The 18,772-nt window shown below is 44.3% G+C and overlaps 1 non-coding gene across 1 annotated transcript; it reads left to right on the top strand.

The window, feature by feature from the left end:
* The first annotated feature begins 10,696 nt into the window (after positions 1–10,696).
* LOC133769231 (U6 spliceosomal RNA) lies at positions 10,697–10,800 on the top strand. The gene has a single exon (XR_009867131.1). It is a non-coding gene; the product is annotated as a U6 spliceosomal RNA (small nuclear RNA).
* The last annotated feature ends 7,972 nt before the right edge of the window (positions 10,801–18,772 follow it).

Here is an 18,772-nt window from a genome sequence, read left to right as displayed (position 1 = left end):
GGGGCAGGGGCATTGTGTATCTGGGCTGCCCTTGGGTCATGGGGGTTCTACCCTTAGAAGAGATGAGTTTGGATTAGTTCCCAGGGGAATGGGAGCCTGGGCCCTTTGCTTGAATCCATATTCCATATGCACCGCTCATGATTCCCACACATGCTTCTACTGTAGTGGTACCATCCACCATGAGGCCCTCGCCAGAACGGAGCAAATGTCAGCATCATGCTCTTGAGCATCCAGAACTATAAGCTAAACAAACCTATTTTCTTAAGTACTCAGTCTCCAGAATTTCATTATTGCAACATAAAAGGAGCAAATATGGATTAAAGGGGGCTATTGGGTAAGGAAGAAAAAGTATCCTTTGCCCTCTTAGAATTTCCAGCTAAGTTTAAGAATTAAATGGACATAAGACATATTAACAAGAGAAAAGCATACAAGTTTTATGAGAATCTACATGTATATGGGGACTCTTATAAGAGCATGAAGATCTAAAGAGAAAGCCAGTGCAGACGCTTTTATACCTTTTGTCTAGATAAAGAAACAATCAATTTGTGAAGAAATGACAAGGCGAAGAAGTTTGAGCAGGGGCAATAAGTTGTGGAGAAATCACTAGCAGGTATATAGAATGGGAGAGAAAAGTAGTGGAAAATCAAGGTTGTTCCAGTAAGGTTATTTCTACAGGTCCATTCCAGCATCAGTTCCCAGCTTCGGAGGGTAAGGATGTTATTCCCTTGCTGGTACAGAGAAAGCATCACTCTCATGGGAAACTTTATGGCCTATTTTAGGTTTATAAAAATGGGAGATCAGAAAGCCCTTCCTTCAATGGCTGTTTTCTCAAGTGTATCCGGCTCAAAGTAATCAACATGCCAAAGTGGTATATTTTAGGGTGACCTGTCCTGAACTCCTTTACAGCAGGTGACGGCACCATGGCATTGCCATCACCAGTACCAGGGGACTGCTGAGTGCTCTTCCAGACTTGCTGAGTGTGAGCTGATCACTGAACACACAAATAGAGAAAAAACAGCTATCCAGTTTCAGAAGAAAGGTCCGGATTTGAGTTGTAGATTTGTACAAAGACAAAAGAGCTGAAGGTTTTATCCACAGTCTGAAAAGACCTTGCAAAAGAGGCTGGAGCAAGCTCCAAAGAATAAGCATTTGTCGAGAGCGGTTCTGAGCAGTAACCCAAATCTGACAACACCGAGGCTTCTGCCAGGCAGGAGCACTGGCCATCTGCTCACCCAGGTGGTCAGTGTGTCCTCATGAGCAATGGCGATCAGAAAAGGGGGAACATTTTCAGTGCAAACTCTACATTTCAGACTAATTGTAGAAGCAAACAGCAGCTATGCACTGCTATGAGGAAGTAAAAAAACAAATGTTTTAGTCTGATCTCCTTCCATTATAAATTAGAGAAAACGGACTCAAGTTTGCTGGACACTGGCTTAAATAAAGCAAAATTTGTTGAGCTACAAAAGAGCACAGATAGCTTTGGCTTTAGGCATGGCTGAATTCAGGGTCTACGTTGTCCTTGGGACTCTGTCTCTCTATGTCCATCTTTCGTCTCTATTCATTTTTTATTTTCTCTTAATATTGAGTTCACTCTCTCTTACTATGGATGGCTTTCCTTGTACATCCAGGAAAGCCAAGGAAGCAACTGAAATCTACATCATCTTTTTTTTTTTTTTTAAGTAGCTTGTGATCCAAGACTAAGACAAAGCCCTTCTGCCTCAGTACCTAAATACCAGATCTCTAAGAAGAATCCAGTTGGCCTTTCTAAATTTTCCTGCCTAACCCAAGCCAAGAAATAGATTACTCTGATTGCCTGGACTTGGGTCACATGCTAACATCCGGGAATTTAGGGGATCCCACATTAAAAAGTACTTCTATTAGCAGAGGAGGAGAAGTGGGGCAAAAGATGAAAATGAGAAATGATCCTCTATCAGACCCTCTGCAAAGGCTTTAACCATTTGGGCTCTGCTGCCTTGTTAATAGATTCAGACAAACAGAGTTTATTGGTTATTCCCCTGTGAAGACACATGTGATTCCCTACCCCTGCTGCCTGAGTGATGTTTAGCTACTAAACAGTCTCTTTGCCTTCCAAACATATCCCAGGCAGAGGAACTGAATGGAGCCTTAGACAAGTCAGTCTCAACTTCAGTTATTTTCAGTAACTGAACTCTACCCTAGTTGCCTTGTAATTACATCTGTTTTAGATATTTGTTCCTCCACAAGCCCTGCTGAGCTTCATCTTGGATTCCTACTCTGTGTGTCATTTCTTATAGGCTGTGAATATTATTTATTCTCTCCTGATATAACCTACTTGCCAAATTCTCCACTCTCGCTCAATGGTTACCAGTACTAGGGCTGGCTGCAGCTGTATCTTGAACTTTGCCCACTTGCCAAGCCTTCTTCCTGTTGCCTATTTGTTGGACCTCCCCTGCACCACCTTTGAAGGTTGGTTCAATCTCTGAGTCCTACTGGCCAATTTTCAATTATGACAGCTGCTAGCATTCCCCCAAAACATTTTTAGTTTCTTAGTATCCAGGGTGATCAGACCCTATGGAACAGCACTCTGATAAACATTCATACTGTGTTTATTACATTATAAACATTCGATCTTCTCTGTAGGATCATGCAGAAATAGGAAGAATTCTCAACTCCCCTACTTCGTTGTCACAGAGCTTATACTACAGGGTATCAAAGTATTGAATCCCTCACAAACAGATCCTGCCCCTTCTGTCTGGGCTTCTTCGTCCATAGACTTCAGACTTTATCTTGGAGTAGCTACCATCTGGTCTTTCCATTGCTTCCATGGCTCTGTTTAGGTTCTTACACCTAAAAATCGCTTTCCCTTACCTTGAGGAAAAAAGAACTCAGCAAAAGATGCATACAAATAGACTCTCCCAAGTCTTTCCCATCAATATGTCAAATACACCTGGACATGAATTTGAACATAAGAACAGACATAAGATCAGGCTGTTATTTTTGGTACAAAAAAATAGTAAGTTACTAAAAATATTTCCTAGTCTGGGTCTACATTACCAAAACATTCTTTGCCTGTGTACTGGATTACCTCTCATATATACATCCTCTCTGCCCCAAGCACCACAGCAGGCACTGCTTAGGTACTGATTTCCATGTAGTCTTTGTCTAGCATCACATGGGTGCTGACTGTGTCTCACCTGGACTCCCACCATTTACTTCTGACTTCCTGTCCAGGTCTTCTCTTATGCCAAGCTACAGTATACCTAGGGGTACCTGCTTGACATTAATATTATGACCCAGAGGTAAGAAGGTACTTTATGGCTTGGATATGGAATGTCTCCCCAAAGGCCCATGTACTGAAGTCTTGGTCTCCAGAATGCTACAGGAAGGAGGTAGAACTTTTTTTTTTTTTTTTAAACAGGCAGAGTGGACAGTGAGAGAGAGAGAGACAGAGAGAAAGGTCTTCCTTTTGCCGTTGGTTCACCCTCCAATGGCCGCCGCGGTTGGCGCGCTGTGACTGGCGCACCACGCTGATCCGATGGCAGGAGCTAGGTGCTTATCCTGGTCTCCCATGGGGTGCAGGGCCCAAGCACTTGGGCCATCCTCCACTGCACTCCCTGGCCACAGCAGAGAGCTGGCCTGGAAGAGGGGCAACCGGGACAGAATCCGGTGCCCCGACCGGGACTAGAACCCGGGGTGCCAGCGCCGCAAGGCGGAGGATTAGCCTAGTGAGCCGCGGCGCCGGCAGGAGGTAGAACTTTTATGAGGTGTGGCCTGGTGGGAGGTTGTCAGGTCATTGGGGTATGACCTTGGAAAGTAGTTCTCACAAGGGGTTGTTAGAAAAGCCTGAGATTGACCCCATCCACTCTCTCTGTTTCTGACTCAAGATGGGACCACTCATTCTAATATGTACTCCACTTTGCCTTCCACTGCCCTCAAGTCAATTGGGTTGCCCAATCTTAGACCTGAAACTCCTGAACTGTGAACAAAATAAACCTCTCCTCTCTATAAGAAATCCACCTCAGCAATCCCATTATGGTAACAAAATAAATTGGCCAACACAATAGTTAGTGCCATGAGACTACCCCTGACCAATAAATGACCAAAGCTAATATTGGAGAGTTCCCTTCTGGTGTCTTCTGGGCAGGCTTTTTTTTTTTTCCTGGGGGGGGGGGGGTGGTGTGGGGGGAAGACATCTCAAAAGATTCCAATGAGATGGAAAAAAAGCAGTGGCCAAATCAATATCTCATCTGTATCTGGGCATTTCCTTATTCCCTATCTCATTCTTCCTCTCCAGAACCATTTTTCAAATAAAATGTCTCAGCCTTTACTTTCAGAGAAGTCTAAGACTTGGTTCCTTGGAAATTGTCTAAAAGAATAAAGGCGTGTTGTGGCACCAGCACACCGGGTTCTAGTCCCAGTTGGGGCGCCGGATTCTATCCCAGTTGCCCCTCTTCCAGGCCAGCTCTCTGCTATGGCCCGGGAAGGCAGTGGAGGATGGCCCAAGTCCTTGGGCTCTGCACCCGCATGGGAGACCAGGAGAAGCACCTGGCTCGTGGCTTCGGATCAGCGAGATGAGCCGGCCGCAGCGGCCATTGGAGGGTGAACCAACGGCAAAAGGAAGACCTTTCTCTCTATCTCTCTCTCTCTCTCACTATCCACTCTGCCTGTCAAAAAATAAAAATAAAAAAAATAATAAAATAAATAAATAAAAAATTTTAAAAAAAGAATAAAGTCGTGGAAGATAGTCTAAGTGCTTGGGCATTTTTTACCAATGTAGGAGATCAGGATGGAGTTAATGGTTTCTAGCTTCCACCTGAACCAGCCTTGGTTGTTGTAGCCATTTAGGGAGTGAACAGCAGATGGAAGATCAATCTCTCTCTCTCTGTCTCTCTCTCTTTCTCTACCTCTCTTTCTCAATCTGCCTTTCAAATAAATAAAATATTTTTAAATAATTATATGGATATATTCCTAAAATAAATACATCATTATTCTAGAACATGCATTTAACATTATCTCTACAAGGGGATGAATAAATGGGTTCTTATTTCTATCAAAGCAGAAACTTTCATTTAACAAGCTTTAAATAAAAATTGACTGTGAATGTATGTGTGTGTGTGTTTAAAAAAAAAGTACACTATCCTTGATTTTTTTAATTCAAAATAATGAAAATACAAGTAAGTCACTGGGATTAATTTGGAACAACAATGTAGCCATTCATACCATTAATTAACTGTAACTGTGTCTCAGATACCAGGTGACACTGCATGGGAGACTCTAAGTACACAGAACGCAGCCATACAGGATTAGAACAGATCAGTACCTTTAAACTTAGCCATCAACAATGTTAATGTCAATAATGATTAATCAACCAAAGAATAAATATTATTAATTTTTAAATGATAGATTTTTGTAAGACTTATAAAAAAGAAAACTTGAATTTGTATAGTTCTTGTATACTCTTAAAAATATACCAATGGCAAAAAAAATCCTAGATTTTGCATGGAAAAAATATTAGTAGTGATTGATTCTTGGAAATAAGAATATCAATGGTGGGATTTTTTATATTTAAAATATTTAAAAGTAGAATAATTTGCTGAAAACCCTAACTCAAAAAGTGGAAAGGCACTAAAGCTTTACTAATAATTTTATAGGAATCATAAATACTCTGGACCCTTTCTGGAATCTATGAATCTCAGATCAGGAACTGAAAGGATAAAGGTCAGGAACTGAAATTATAAAGAGCAGTTATGAGTCTAGGTACCTGTCAATCAGCATTCCTAAGATGGTGGGAATACCTGGAAGTATTGGTACAAACACTGCCCTGAAAATTGAGTGATGATGAGATATTCAGTGGCTATCAGAGAAGGGGAAGGCTTGAAGACAAATGACCCAACTCAAGTGCTTTTTGCCTTTGAGGAGAGCCTTTCTTAAAAACATCCAATACACCAAAAGAGAAATTACAATATTACAAAGGGATGCTTTTCTCTAACAAGTAATTAACTTGAAATTATACTCTATTTAATGTCCCTAAATAATTGAACATGCAGATTTTCATGAGTGTGGCTCTGAGAATAAAAGGGGGAGCCTCCCTTGGAAACTACAATAAGTATTGATTCCTTAGCCATATTCCAAGTCCATTCAAATCCAACAGGATCCATGCAGCCTTTTCTTTCTCATCCTATTTGTCATTATCTCTCTTCCTCTCCCAACCCCTTTTAGTCTCTGCCAAGAATATGGATTCACTCAGATCAGGAGAGGGGAAAGTCTAGCCTTTCTGGTGTATGAGACCACAAAATAATTTGTTCTGACACTGACAAAGCAGCCGCAGATAGGACTTGAAATTTAAGGAATCTATAGCAGGCTAGTTTTTAAGCTGATAATTTTATATGCCCCACAAATAATGTTACAACTATCCAAATCGCCCTCTGCAGAAAAAAAGCTTCCCCACTCCTGATTTAGACTACCATTTTTTACATTTAGTTTCTTTTATATCTACATGCAGCATTCACTAATTTACCAAACATTATTTACAAAACCTCTCCTAACTCTGAGGCATTGTGCTACATCTGGGTGTGAAAGATGGAAAACATAAGCTCCCTTCCCTCCAAAGACTTACATTCTAGTCATTTATTTTCTTGCTATATAATCACGTCCAAGTTCTTATCAGGTTTACACTTTGGTGAGATTTGATAATAACCTTAGAAGAATTGAAAAGGTAAGTAAGGGCCAGAGCTGTGCCTGCAGTGCCGGCATCCCATCCGGGCGCTGGTTCATGTCCTAACTGCTCCACTTCCCACCCAGCTCTCTGTTTTGGCCTGGGAAAACTGTATAAGATGGCCCAAGTCCTTGGGCCCCTGCACCTGCTTGGGAGACCCAGAGGAGGTGGCCAATTGAGGAGTGAACCAGCAGATGGAAGACCTCTCTCTACCTCTCTCTCTCTCTGCGAAACTCTTTCAAATAAATAAATAAATATTTTTTAGAAAGAAAAGGTAAGTAAAACACTTACCTGAGGCCGGTGCCGTGGCTCAACAGGCTAATCCTCCGCCTAGCGGCGCCAGCACCCCGGGTTCTAGTCCCGGTCAGGGCACCGGATTCTGTCCCGGTTGCCCCTCTTCCAGGCCAGCTCTCTGCTGTGGCCTGGGAAGGCAGTGGAGGATGGCCCAAGTGCTTGGACCCTGCACCCCATGGGAGACCAGAAGCACCTGGCTCCTGCCTTCGGATCAGCGCAGTGTGCCAGTCGCAGCGCGCTGGCCGCAGCAGCCATTGGAGGGTGAACCAACGGCAAAAGAAGACCTTTCTCTCTGTCTCTCTCTCTCACTGTCCACTCTGCCTGTCCAAAAAAAAAAAAAAAAAAAAAACAACCACTTACCTGAAACATGTTTAATGTATCATTAGCTCATGGTAAGTGCTCAATTTCATTGAGCAATGAAGATCTAATTCTAAGTAGAGCTGGGCTTCTCACTATGTGTGGACAATGGGACAGAGCCCCTTCAGAATCCATTTCCTCATCTGTATAATGGGGCAGTAACACTGGCAAACTCACTTGGCTAATAGCTCACCCTTGACTGGGTGAAGATTCAATGAGATAAAGCATGTGGAGTCTTACCACAGCACTTGTGCAGAGTGTGGCAGTTAGAGACTGTCCCTCAAGTTTAAAATAGTTAGAAATTCAATCCCCAATGCAATAATGTTAACAGAGTTGGAATCGTTAAGAGGTGATTAGGTCATGAGGGCTGATGGGAGAAGACTTGCTATGAAAGGGAATTTTGTTGGTCAGTCTGTCTATCCATCTATTTATCTATCTATCTCTTAGCTTCTCTTCTTCTTTTTTTTTTTTACTTTTATTTAATGAATATAAATTTCCAAAGTACAGCTTATGGATTACAATGGCTCCCCCCACCCCATAACTTCCCTCCCACCCGCAACCCTCCCCTCTCCAGCTCCCTCTCCCCTTCCATTCACATCAAGATTCATTTTCAATTCTCTTTATATACAGAAGATCAATTTAGCATATATTAAGTAAAGCTTTCAACAGTTTGCACCCACATAGAAACACAAAGTGAAAAATACTGCTTGAGTACTAGTTATAGCATTAAATCACAATGTACAGCACATTAAGGACAGAGATCCTACATGAGGAGTAAGTGCACAGTGACTCCTGTTGTTGACTTAACAAATTGACACTCTTGTTTATGGCGTCAGTAATCACCCTAGGCTCTTGTCATGAGTTGCCAAGGCTATGGAAGCCTTTTGAATTTGCCAACTCTGATCATATTTAGACAAGGTCATAGTCAAAGTGGAAGTTCTCTCCTCCCTTCAGAGAAAGGTACCTCATTCTTTGATGACCTGTTCTTTCCACTGGGATCTCACTTGCAGAGATCTTTCATTTAGGTCATTTTTTTTTTTTTTTTTTTTTGCCAGAGTGTCTTGGCTTTCCATGCCTGAAATACTCTCATGGGCTTTTCAGCCAAATCCGAATGCCTTAAGGGCTGATTCTGAGGCCAGAGTTCTTAACTTCTCTTCTAATCATCTTTCCATCCTAACAATCATATGGAGAGAAGAGGAAATAGCACAAGACAGGACCCTCTGGCACAGAGCAGAAAGTGTCACCAGGTCATCTCAGTGCTCTCTGCCTCTCTCCCCTATTAGAATAGCAATTGCTTAAGAGCTACTGCTTGCTCTCTCTCTCTCTCTCTCTCTCACTCTCGATCTTGCTCTCGCTTTCCCTCTCCTCTCTCTGTGTAACTCTGACTTTCAAATAAATAAATAAATCTTAAAAAAAAAAAAATGGGGCCGGTGCTGTGGCACAGCGGGTTAACGCCCTGGCCTGCAGTGCCAGCATCCCATATGGGATTTGAGACCTGGCTGCTCCACTTCCAATCCAGCTCTCTGCTATGGCTTGGGTAAGCAGTGGAAGATGGTGCAAGACCCTGGGCCCCTGCACCCATGTGGGAGACCCGGAAGAAGCTCTTGGCTTTTGGCTTTGGATCGGTGCAGCTCCAGCAATTGGTGTCAATTGGGGAGTGAACCATCGGACGGAAGACAACTCTCTCTTTCTCCCCGCTCCCCTTTCCTCTCTCAGTGTAACTCTGACTTTCAAATAAATAAATAAGTCTTTAAAAAAAAAAATAAAGAGCCACTGCTGATACTTTGCAAGTAGCAGGGAGGCACTCATAGTTTTTGCTGGATGTGTAGAATGGATCATGTGGTCAAGAGTGAGCCTGTGTTGAAACCAAGCAGCCTGAGGCCAAGATTTTGTCTGGAGGCATAAGTCCTGATGCAGTTGAAAAGGCAGAATATACCCTCAAGTAGTGGTCCATGGGGATATAAAAGCTGCATGCCAAGTGAGAGAACCAGAAAAGCGGATCAACAATGATCAATGGCAGAATGTTCCAGAAACAGGGAAAGAAAGAAATATCACAGGGATTAATTGCTTAAGTTATCTAATGGTAATAGGATTATTTTTGAAATGCATCTCACAGTCCCCATAAAACTACACATTGCACGGAGACAAATGGTTACCTGCTGAAGAGATAGAGCCTAGTTGACAGGCTGTGAGTGTACCTGAGGGAGGTGGAGGAAATCTATCCAGAGACAGATCTTCCAGGTCACTGAACTGCACAATCAGGAGACCCCATGGAGTCCCCCATAGACCTACAATGTGCCACTAGCTTATGAGCAACTGTCACACAGGAATGCCAACACCCCAGCAATGTTGGCCCTGACACAACTAGAGTAAGGGCTAAAGATATGTGGTAGCTGGGAGGAGCAGGTAAGAGATGCTGGACCCTCCTCTCTCCCACACTGGACCCAGCGGAGGGCAGAAGGGAGGAGAGATGCTATGAACCAGAATGAGATTCCAATGATACAGAATTCGTGTTTAAAATTGTAAATTCCTGTAATCTGCTCTAAATGTTGTTGTAAAAAGAAAAAGATATCAGACAAAAAGAAAAAGACATCAGGGCCGGTGCCGTGGCTTAACAGGCTAATCCTCCGCCTTGCGGCGCTGGCACACCAGGTTCTAGTCCCGGTTGGGGCGCCAGATTCTATCCCAGTTGCCCCTCTTCCAGGCCAGCTCTCTGCTATGGCCCGGGAAGGCAGTGGAGGATGGCCCAAGTCCTTGGGCCCTGCACCCGCATGGGAGACCAGGAGAAGCACCTGGCTCGTGGCTTCGGATCAGCGAGATGAGCCGGCCGCAGCGGCCATTGGAGGGTGAACCAATGGCAAAAAGGAAGACCTTTCTCTCTGTCTCTCTCTCTCACTATCCACTCTGCCTGTCAAAAAAAAAAAAAAAAAAAAGACATCACGTCCTTGTTTCTGCACCAAATACTTTTAGATTAACCATTTACTGAGAAATCAGTAATAACAGAAATGAATATATGTATATATACACATATGAGGGCACTTCAAGTTCATGAAAAATGGAATTAATGATGAGTTTATTTTGGTAAAAATATTGAAATGCATTTTGTTCATAATGTATGCTTTCCATGAACTTTTTGAAAACCCCTCATTTGCCTGTATGCAGACATACAAATGAACAATCACGGATTTAAATACTTTTTTACCTTGAAAAAAAATAGCTGCATACAATGGGGGTTTCTATTGTGCCCTGCATTGAACTAGCTGTATTAGTCATTAATTAATTGTATCCTTGCAGCAAATACCACATCATCTCTATTTCCAAAATAAGGAAATTAAGAATTTAAGAGACTTTGTGCTCGCATTGGCCGCACATACACAAAAATTGGAATGGTACAGAGATTAGCATGACCCATGCACAAGGATGACATGCAAATGCATGAAGCATCCCATATTTGGGGTGGGGGGTGGCATAGTAGCACAGTGAATTAAACCACTGCCAGCAAAACCAGGATCCCATGTGAGTGCCAGTTTGACTCCTGGCATCTCCATCTGCAAACCAGCTCCCTGTTAATATACCTTGTAAATCAGTAGATGGCCCAAGTACTTGGACCCCTGCACCCACATGGGAGATGCAGATGGAGATCCAGGATTCTAGCTTTGAACTGGCCCAGACCTGGCTATTGGGTCAGTTTGGGGATCAAAGATTCTGTTTCTCTCTCTCTCTCTCTCTCCCTCCCCCCCCCATCCTTCCCTCCCTCCCTCCCTTCCTGTTTCTCCATCTCTCTCTAACTCTGCATTTCAAATTAACAAATCTTTTAAGAAATCAGAGACTTCAGGAGGTTTAACATGTAGTTTGAGGTCACACAGTTTGTATCTAACATGTGACTCTTCCTCTTAACGTCCTATCACTTATCTTAAACCAGGATTCATTAAATCATTTTAGTTCAACTTTCCGCCACTTCATTTTATAAATGTTCGATTTAATCCCAAAGAAATGAAATACTTAAAGTCATTCTTAGTTAGTAGCTGAGAACAGGTTCTAACATAAAACATTCTTCCAATGTTTACTACAATATTTATAACAAAGTAAACAAAGATAAAAAAAATTATTGCCGACTTGCCTATCAAGATGTTTTCTGCACTTTGGTTAGGGAGATCACAGGACAAGGGAGGTGGCCAGCCCTGGCAGTGCTCTTTGTTCAGAGTACAGAATACAGGGACCTTGTGAAATTCTAGCCTTCTTGTGGAGTTCAAAGGCATTGTCATCCTTTTTGGCATCAATATTGTAAAAGTGGACGCATTCCCAGCAACTGGCATACTAGACCCTGGACACAGGAAATAAGCTCTTTTCTGCCTTCACCCTGTGAAGATAATGCTAATGGACAGAAAGCCTTTGCTTTTCCTTCCAACTCACACTCATCCAACTTTTATTTGCATCTGTAATATAGATGCAGACAAATGGGCTCATCTATCATCTCTTCTGAGCTAACTGTCATGATATCATGACCTAGCATCAGATACCAAGGCCCAGTTGTCTAGGTTAATCGCTCTGCATCTGCATGTTGTCTGATCCTTTGTGTTATTAATTCCTACTCATAGTTCAGGAATTGACCCCTAGCCTCCCGGATCAGGGTTAGGGGACAAGACTCTGCTCGCCCCTTTCTTGCTGACAGATGTTGCTGAGGGGCCTGTACAGAAATGAACCCAACGCCATAGGATTTTCTGGCCCTTTACTCTGTTAAATTCTAACTGACTGCCCCCTCAGCAACACCACAGGGTCTAGCTCTCTCCCACAGGCAGTCTCTGCCAGCCAGAGCAGGCCCCATCTTGTTCTCTGAACTTCTGAGGCAAGGAATTCTAACAGGAAATACTGTGTTCATTCCCAAGTTGCTTCGTCTTCACAAGGGAAAAACAGTTTTCAGGGAAAGGTGAACGCAGCCAATCTGAGAAATCTTAGTTGATTATTTATGGTTACTTAACCTTTGAAAGATTCCACTAAGAAGGAGAGGGGCAGTATTTAACAGTTCATAGCCCAGGTAACTTCTCTCCCCTGCATAACCAGTCATGCTAAGGCAGTCAGCTGGGGCTCACATGCCAACAGGCTATTTCAATGAACCCCTCCATTTCCAACAATGCCTCACAGTGAACATTCAAAGCAACCAACTTGCTAACAAGGCTGAGGGAGTTAGACTTTCTGTCACTCCTGAATTAGTGATGGTCTTTATAAATTTCACTTTTCTTATACACGTAACCATCCCTAGCTAAACTTTACAATGTATAAAGGAAGCTATCAATCCTGTTTTGCAATACGGTTCTAGGATTTCAAGATATCATTTCTTGGGACATTTTGCAGAGCTAAGAACTGTTCAGTTATAGAAGTATTATTATTACTACTACACAAAATATCTAAATGTAGTTTGTAAAATAATTGGGTAATAGCACCATGTAGAAGCTCATTTCAAAAGACTTAAGCAAAACTATCCATCCTTCTTGGGGTCCTTAAAAAATATAGCAAGTAGAAGTAGAATGGTTTGTGAAGCATAAGAGGCAAAGCCAACATGACATATGGTATACAGAGTGAACCAAACACCAAAAATAACAATACACTCTTTGTTATGGCTAAGAATACCAAGGGGATGCAAATCAAAGAGGCCCAAGATAAATAATGGTTTATTTGTATAAATAAAAATGTCTGAAGAGGGAGTACAGCTGGATAGGAGGAATAATTTCTAATATTGTACCACAGTACCTATGGTTGACAACAATTACTGCAAAGTAACTGCTAAGCTGGCATTGTGGTATAGAGGGTTAAGCCACTGCCAGGAACACCAGCATCCTGTATGGGTACCAGCTGCTCTACTTCTGATCCGGCTACCTGCTAATGCCCTGGAAAGCAGCAGAACATGGCCCAAGTCCTTGGGTCCCTGCACCCATGTGGGAGATTTGGATGAATCTTCTGGCTTCAGCCTGGCCCAGGCCTAGCTGTAGAGGCCATTTAGGGAGTGAACCAGCCTATGGAAGTTCTCTCTCTCTCTCTGAAACTCTGCTTTTCAAATAAAGAAAATAAATTTTTTAAAAATAAAAACTGCTAAAGAGGATTTGGAGTTTCCTTAACACCAAGGAATGATAACTGTTTGAGGTAATAGATTCTGATTACACCGATTACACATTGTCCACATGTATTGAAATGTCACACTGGATCTCACAAGTATTTACAATTGTGTCAATTAAAAATTTAAAGGTATATGCAAAAACATAACTAACAAATCAAAAAGAGAAAAGAAAGAGCCAGCATTGTGGCGTAGTGGGTGAAGCCATCATCTGTGATGCCAGCATCCCATATGGGCATTGGTTCGAGTCCCAGCTGTTCCACTTCCGATCCAGCTCCTTGCTAATGAGCCTGGAAAAGCAGCAGAGAATGGCCAACAACACCAGCATCCTGTATGGGCACCGGTTTAAGTCCTAGCTGTTCCACTTCCAATCCAGCTACCTGCTACTACCCTGGGAAAGCAGCAGAACATGGCTCAAGTCCTTAGGTCCCTGCATCCATGTGGGATACCTGGAAGAAGCTCCTGATTTCTGACTGGCCCAGCTCCACCCATTGTGGCCACCTGATGATGGAAAAGCTCTCTGTGTCTCTCTGTAACATAGCCTTTCAAATAAATAAATATTTTTTGAAAAGAGAGAGAGAAAAAGCAAGGCAAGGTAAGTCTGAAAGTATGCAGACATGAGGGACTCAAGTCCTCTTTCTCTTCTGCTATCTTTAACCTCATGATCTGAGAAAGTTGCTGAAGCTCCAATTATCTCATCCTTATCTCAGGAAAGAAGAGAAAGGAAGAAGCTTCCCAAAGACACACAGAGCTGCCAGATTCAGCAAGTGAAAATACAAGTATGTTACATGGGATCTGGGTAGATAACAAGGATAGATAAATAGACAGACAGACTTGTAACTAAAAGTTATTCATTGTTTACCAAATTCAGGTGGACGTCCTGTATTTTATGTGACAACACTGATCACCCAGCATCTCTTTAGATCTCAACAGCATCTCTACTGCAGAGAAGCTGGGAAATGTAGTCTTTTAGCCACGACAAAAGAAAAGGAGAGTGAACGTCCAGTAATGAGCCAATGTCTTTGCAGAAGTGGGTGTGAGTCTGGGAAAAGGAGCCAGGGCCTCATCTGTCCTCCATGGCCCCATGAAGAACTTCCTGATCACATAAGCCTCTTCTCATCAGGCTGGCCTCTGGGAGCCTGTGGCCCTCTGGATACAAAGCAAAGATGCCGATATCTAACAAACTTGCAAGAATGTATATATTCGGGGTGGGGGGGGGCTATTGCCTTGTCTTTTTCAAAGGGGCCAGACACTAATAATATTGCCACCCTGCAAAATATGTTTGTAATTTGGATCTAGAAGAAGCAGAAGTCCTCCCTTATAAAGTATACAGAAAGCTACAGGCTGCAGGCACGGCCACGGATGTCTCGGAAGCATGTTGTGTCTGCATGGAAATGTTCAACAAATTCTATTCTACATCAAATCGATGCCACTCTTCCACAGGGCCTTCCTGTCGGGACAAGACTACCATCCGAGATGTCGAGTGCCCTGGCCAGGAGAAGCAGTTGGTTTAGACAACTGGCCTCAGCTCAGTGGCCTCTCGCAACTCAGTCTTCTGTCACCTGATCCATCTCTGAGCACGGTTTACACTGTGCTGTATCCTCAACCAGAAGCAGGGGACAATGGGGAGAACGGACTTGAATTAAAATTCTCTTAACATTTCCCTGGAAAAGTTCCAATTTTACCTGACAGTGACTGTTTCGGGGTGGGGAACATCTGGCCAAGGGGGCAGTATAAGGCCCATGGAAGGGGCTGGTGCTGTGGTGCAGGGGTTAAGCCCCCATCTGCAGTGCCGGCATCCCATATGAGCGCCAGTTTGAGTGCTGGATGCTCTACTTCTGATCTAGCTCCCTGCTAATGTGCCTGGAAAAGCAGCAGAAGATGGCCCAAGTACTTGGGCCCCTGCATCCACATGGGAGACCCCAAAGAAACTCCTGGCCCAGCCCTGGTCATTGCGGCCATTTGGGGATTGAACCAGAGGATCGAGGACCTTTCTCTCTCTCTCTCTTTCTTTTTTTAAATTTTTTTTGACAGGCAGAGTGGACAGTGAGAGAGACAGAGAGACAGAGAGACAGAGAGAAAGGTCTTCATTTTGCCATTGGTTCACCCTCCAATGGCCACTGCGGCCAGTGCACTGCGGCCAGTGCACCGCACTGATCCGAATCCAGGAGCCAGGTTCTTCTCCTGGTCTCCCATGAGGGTGCAGGGCCCAAGCACTTGGGCCATCCTCCACTGCCTTCCCGGGCCATAGCAGAGAGCTGGCCTGGAAGAGGGGCAACCGGGATAGAATCCAGCACCCCCACCGGGACTAGAACCCAGGGTGCTGGTGCCACAAGGCGGAGGATTAGCCTATTGAGCCGTGGCGCCGGCCTTCACTCTCTCTTTCTCTGTCTCTTCTTCCCTCTCTGTAATTCTGATTGTCAAATAAATCAATAAATAAATCTTTAAAAAAAATTCAAAAGCTGGTGAAATCATTTGGTCTGGCCCTTCCAAAGCAACCACAGGTGGGACTTGAAATTCAATGAATCTGTAGCAGGCTAATTTTTAAGCTGATAATTTTGTCTGGCCTGCAAATGATGTTATAAATAGCCAAATGACCTTGGGCAGAAAAAAAAAAAGTTTCCCCATCCCTGGAACTCTTGCCCAATATATATCACTCTTCCATGCTTTTCCTCTGGCTCTTACCTGGCTGACCTTGGGGTGTTTTTTGAGGGTCAGACACTCCTTCCAAAGGACACGTGATCACACCCTCACCTGTCCTCAGCTCCCTTCCCTGGGTTAGCCACGTGATCAGCTGACTTTCAGATGTGAGAATCAGACTCTTTTTCTAAGAGGAAGCTTTAATAACTGCATTTAAATAGCTCAATGCTTTCCTGGATGGTGGCTGGCAAACTTCTCTGTGCAGGTGCTGATAACAATAAACACATAACATGTCTGCAGCCTGGGGTTTCACCACATTCATTTCTGGGCTTGTCATATGCTCTCTCGCTATTTATACTGCTTTGGGTCAGCTACTTGATACTTAATAAAATTTGCGTCCAAGCTGTCCTGCAAGGAAAATGACCTATCTTGGGGGAATGCTGTTCCAACGTTGTAACCTCTGCAGATTGCCCAACGTTCTTGGTAAAGGTTGCAGGACTGGAGTGAGGGGAAGGTCTGGGCCACCTCTTGGCATTTAGCAGCAATCAAGTGCTTTAAGCGTCAATATCATTCTACCACCTGCACGTGGGAGTGACTGTAGACGGCGTGAGCCATGTGGCAGTTCAGCTCCTGACTAAGGTCACAGCAGGGAGGGTTCCCCAGCGATGATTTTACCAACCTCTCCTTTATTTTGGAAAACAAGATGAGAACAAAATAGAGACAAGAATGGACCGATGAGATGGAAATAATGAGCCATTTATAAACCCAAAATGAGACTGCCAGGAAAAACAAACAGCAAAAAAGTACATTTTATCAGAGGCCTTTGCTGCCCAAGGCTAGTGGGGGTCAAGGTACTGACTGTTCAGCTTCCTGGGCCAAGAGCTACAGTAAGTCATGCACCCCCCGCCGCTGACCACATCGCTCCTGTCAGCTTCATCAAGCAACCTTCCGCACCTGGTGGAGAAGAGCTGTCGTGTTTTCTGTGTGTGCTGGGTGGACGTTTCACATTTTTGATAAAGATGTGGAGTCACGTTGCAACACTTAACAAGTGCTTCTGGGTAAATGTTGTGCAATCCTGAGAGGCACCGGGGTCTGTGCATCAGCGGCACACCCACTAACCTGCGGCTTATGTAATGTGTGATCGGGCCTCCAGGTTCTCCCTGAAAGAATGCTTGGGCTCTGAACTTGGCCCTGGTTTCCGGCAGTTCTTTGCCCTAAAGGTGTGTGGAATGGCTCAGCTGTCAGCACCTGCTGGCAAGATAAAGAAAAGTGCCTGAGGCTGATCCTCCTCTGGCACCAGTACCAGGGAGGCTGGCAACAGTCCCCGGATGGCCTTGGCCCACCCTGCAGCACCCTCAAGGGAGAGGGAATGAAGCCAGAAGATGCAGCAGGGACTGCTACGAAGGGTGAAAGCATGGAAAGGATTTCCCCAAAGCAAGGCATTCTAGCTAATGCAGAAGCACCCTTCCAAGGGTTGCATACAGCTCTTGGAGGATTGGAAACTTGGTGCTGTGCTCTCTTCTTGGGGCTACCTTATAAAGAAGACCAAGGGTTTGGAGCCATCTGCACCCCAGTCACTATAGTAGGCCTGTGTCCCTGCCTGGCTTCTGTTTCCATCCAGGCTTCCATTCACTTGATAACACTCTTGAGCACCTGCTTTATGCCGTGTGCTGTGCCAAGCCCTGGGCACCAGGCAGGGCTCTCTCAACACCTAGTGGCCCCTTTCAGAGTTCCTGGCCAGTGCTAAGTGGGCTCCCTCTCTTGTGTCACTCTCAGCACCCCTTGTGCCCAGAGCATTCTTCCTTCCATTCACCTGTTATGACTGCTTCTCCATAATCCTGGGGGTGGAACTATTGCTTTTTGGTCCTCCTCATAGTAATCTCACAAATTATTCTTAGAAACGGGTTGATTTTGGCCGGTGCCATGGCTTAACAGGCTAATCCTCCAACTTGTGGCACCGGCACACCGGGTTCTAGTCCCGGTTGGGGTGCCAGATTCTATCCTGGTTGCCCCTCTTCCAGGCCAGCTCTCTGCTGTGGCCCGGAGTGCAGTGGAGGATGGCCCAAGTCCTTGGGCCCTGCACCCTCATGGGAGACCAGGAGAAGCACCTGGCTCGTGGCTTCGGATCAGCGCGATGCGCCGGCCGCAGCGGCCATTGGAGCGTGAACCAACGGCAAAAAGGAAGACCTTTCTCTCTGTCTCTCTCTTTCACTATCCACTCTGCCTGTTAAAAAAAAAAAAAAAAAAGAAAGAAAGAAAAGAAAAGGGTTGATTTCAGAAATCATGATTTCCTCCCAGGAGTTTCTGTATATTAAATAGTGATGGTGTCAAGGTGGAGTTTTGCACAGTGGTTAAGTCGCCACTTGGAACACCCACACCCCTTATTTGAGTGCCTGATTTGAGTCTCTACTTATGTTCTTCTGACCCATCTTTCTGCTAATATACACCCTGGGAGGCAGCAGGTGATGGCTCAAGTACTTGGGCCCCTGCTACGCATATGGGAGACTCAGACTGAGTTCCCTGCACCTTACTTCAGCCTGGATCAGCTTAGTTATTGTGGGCATTTGAGGAATGAATAGCATGAAGAAACGATGTATTCCATGGAATGGAGGATTTGAAGTCAGAGGTGGAGGGGGGAGGAGGTGGGGATGTAATACCTTGTCTGAGAAGAATCTTCC

This window comes from Lepus europaeus, chromosome 10, assembly GCF_033115175.1.
Source record: "Lepus europaeus isolate LE1 chromosome 10, mLepTim1.pri, whole genome shotgun sequence".
NCBI classification, from domain to species: domain Eukaryota; kingdom Metazoa; phylum Chordata; class Mammalia; order Lagomorpha; family Leporidae; genus Lepus; species Lepus europaeus.
The sequence above is the reverse complement of the archived record's forward strand: the minus strand, read 5'-3'. Positions and strand labels throughout refer to the sequence as shown.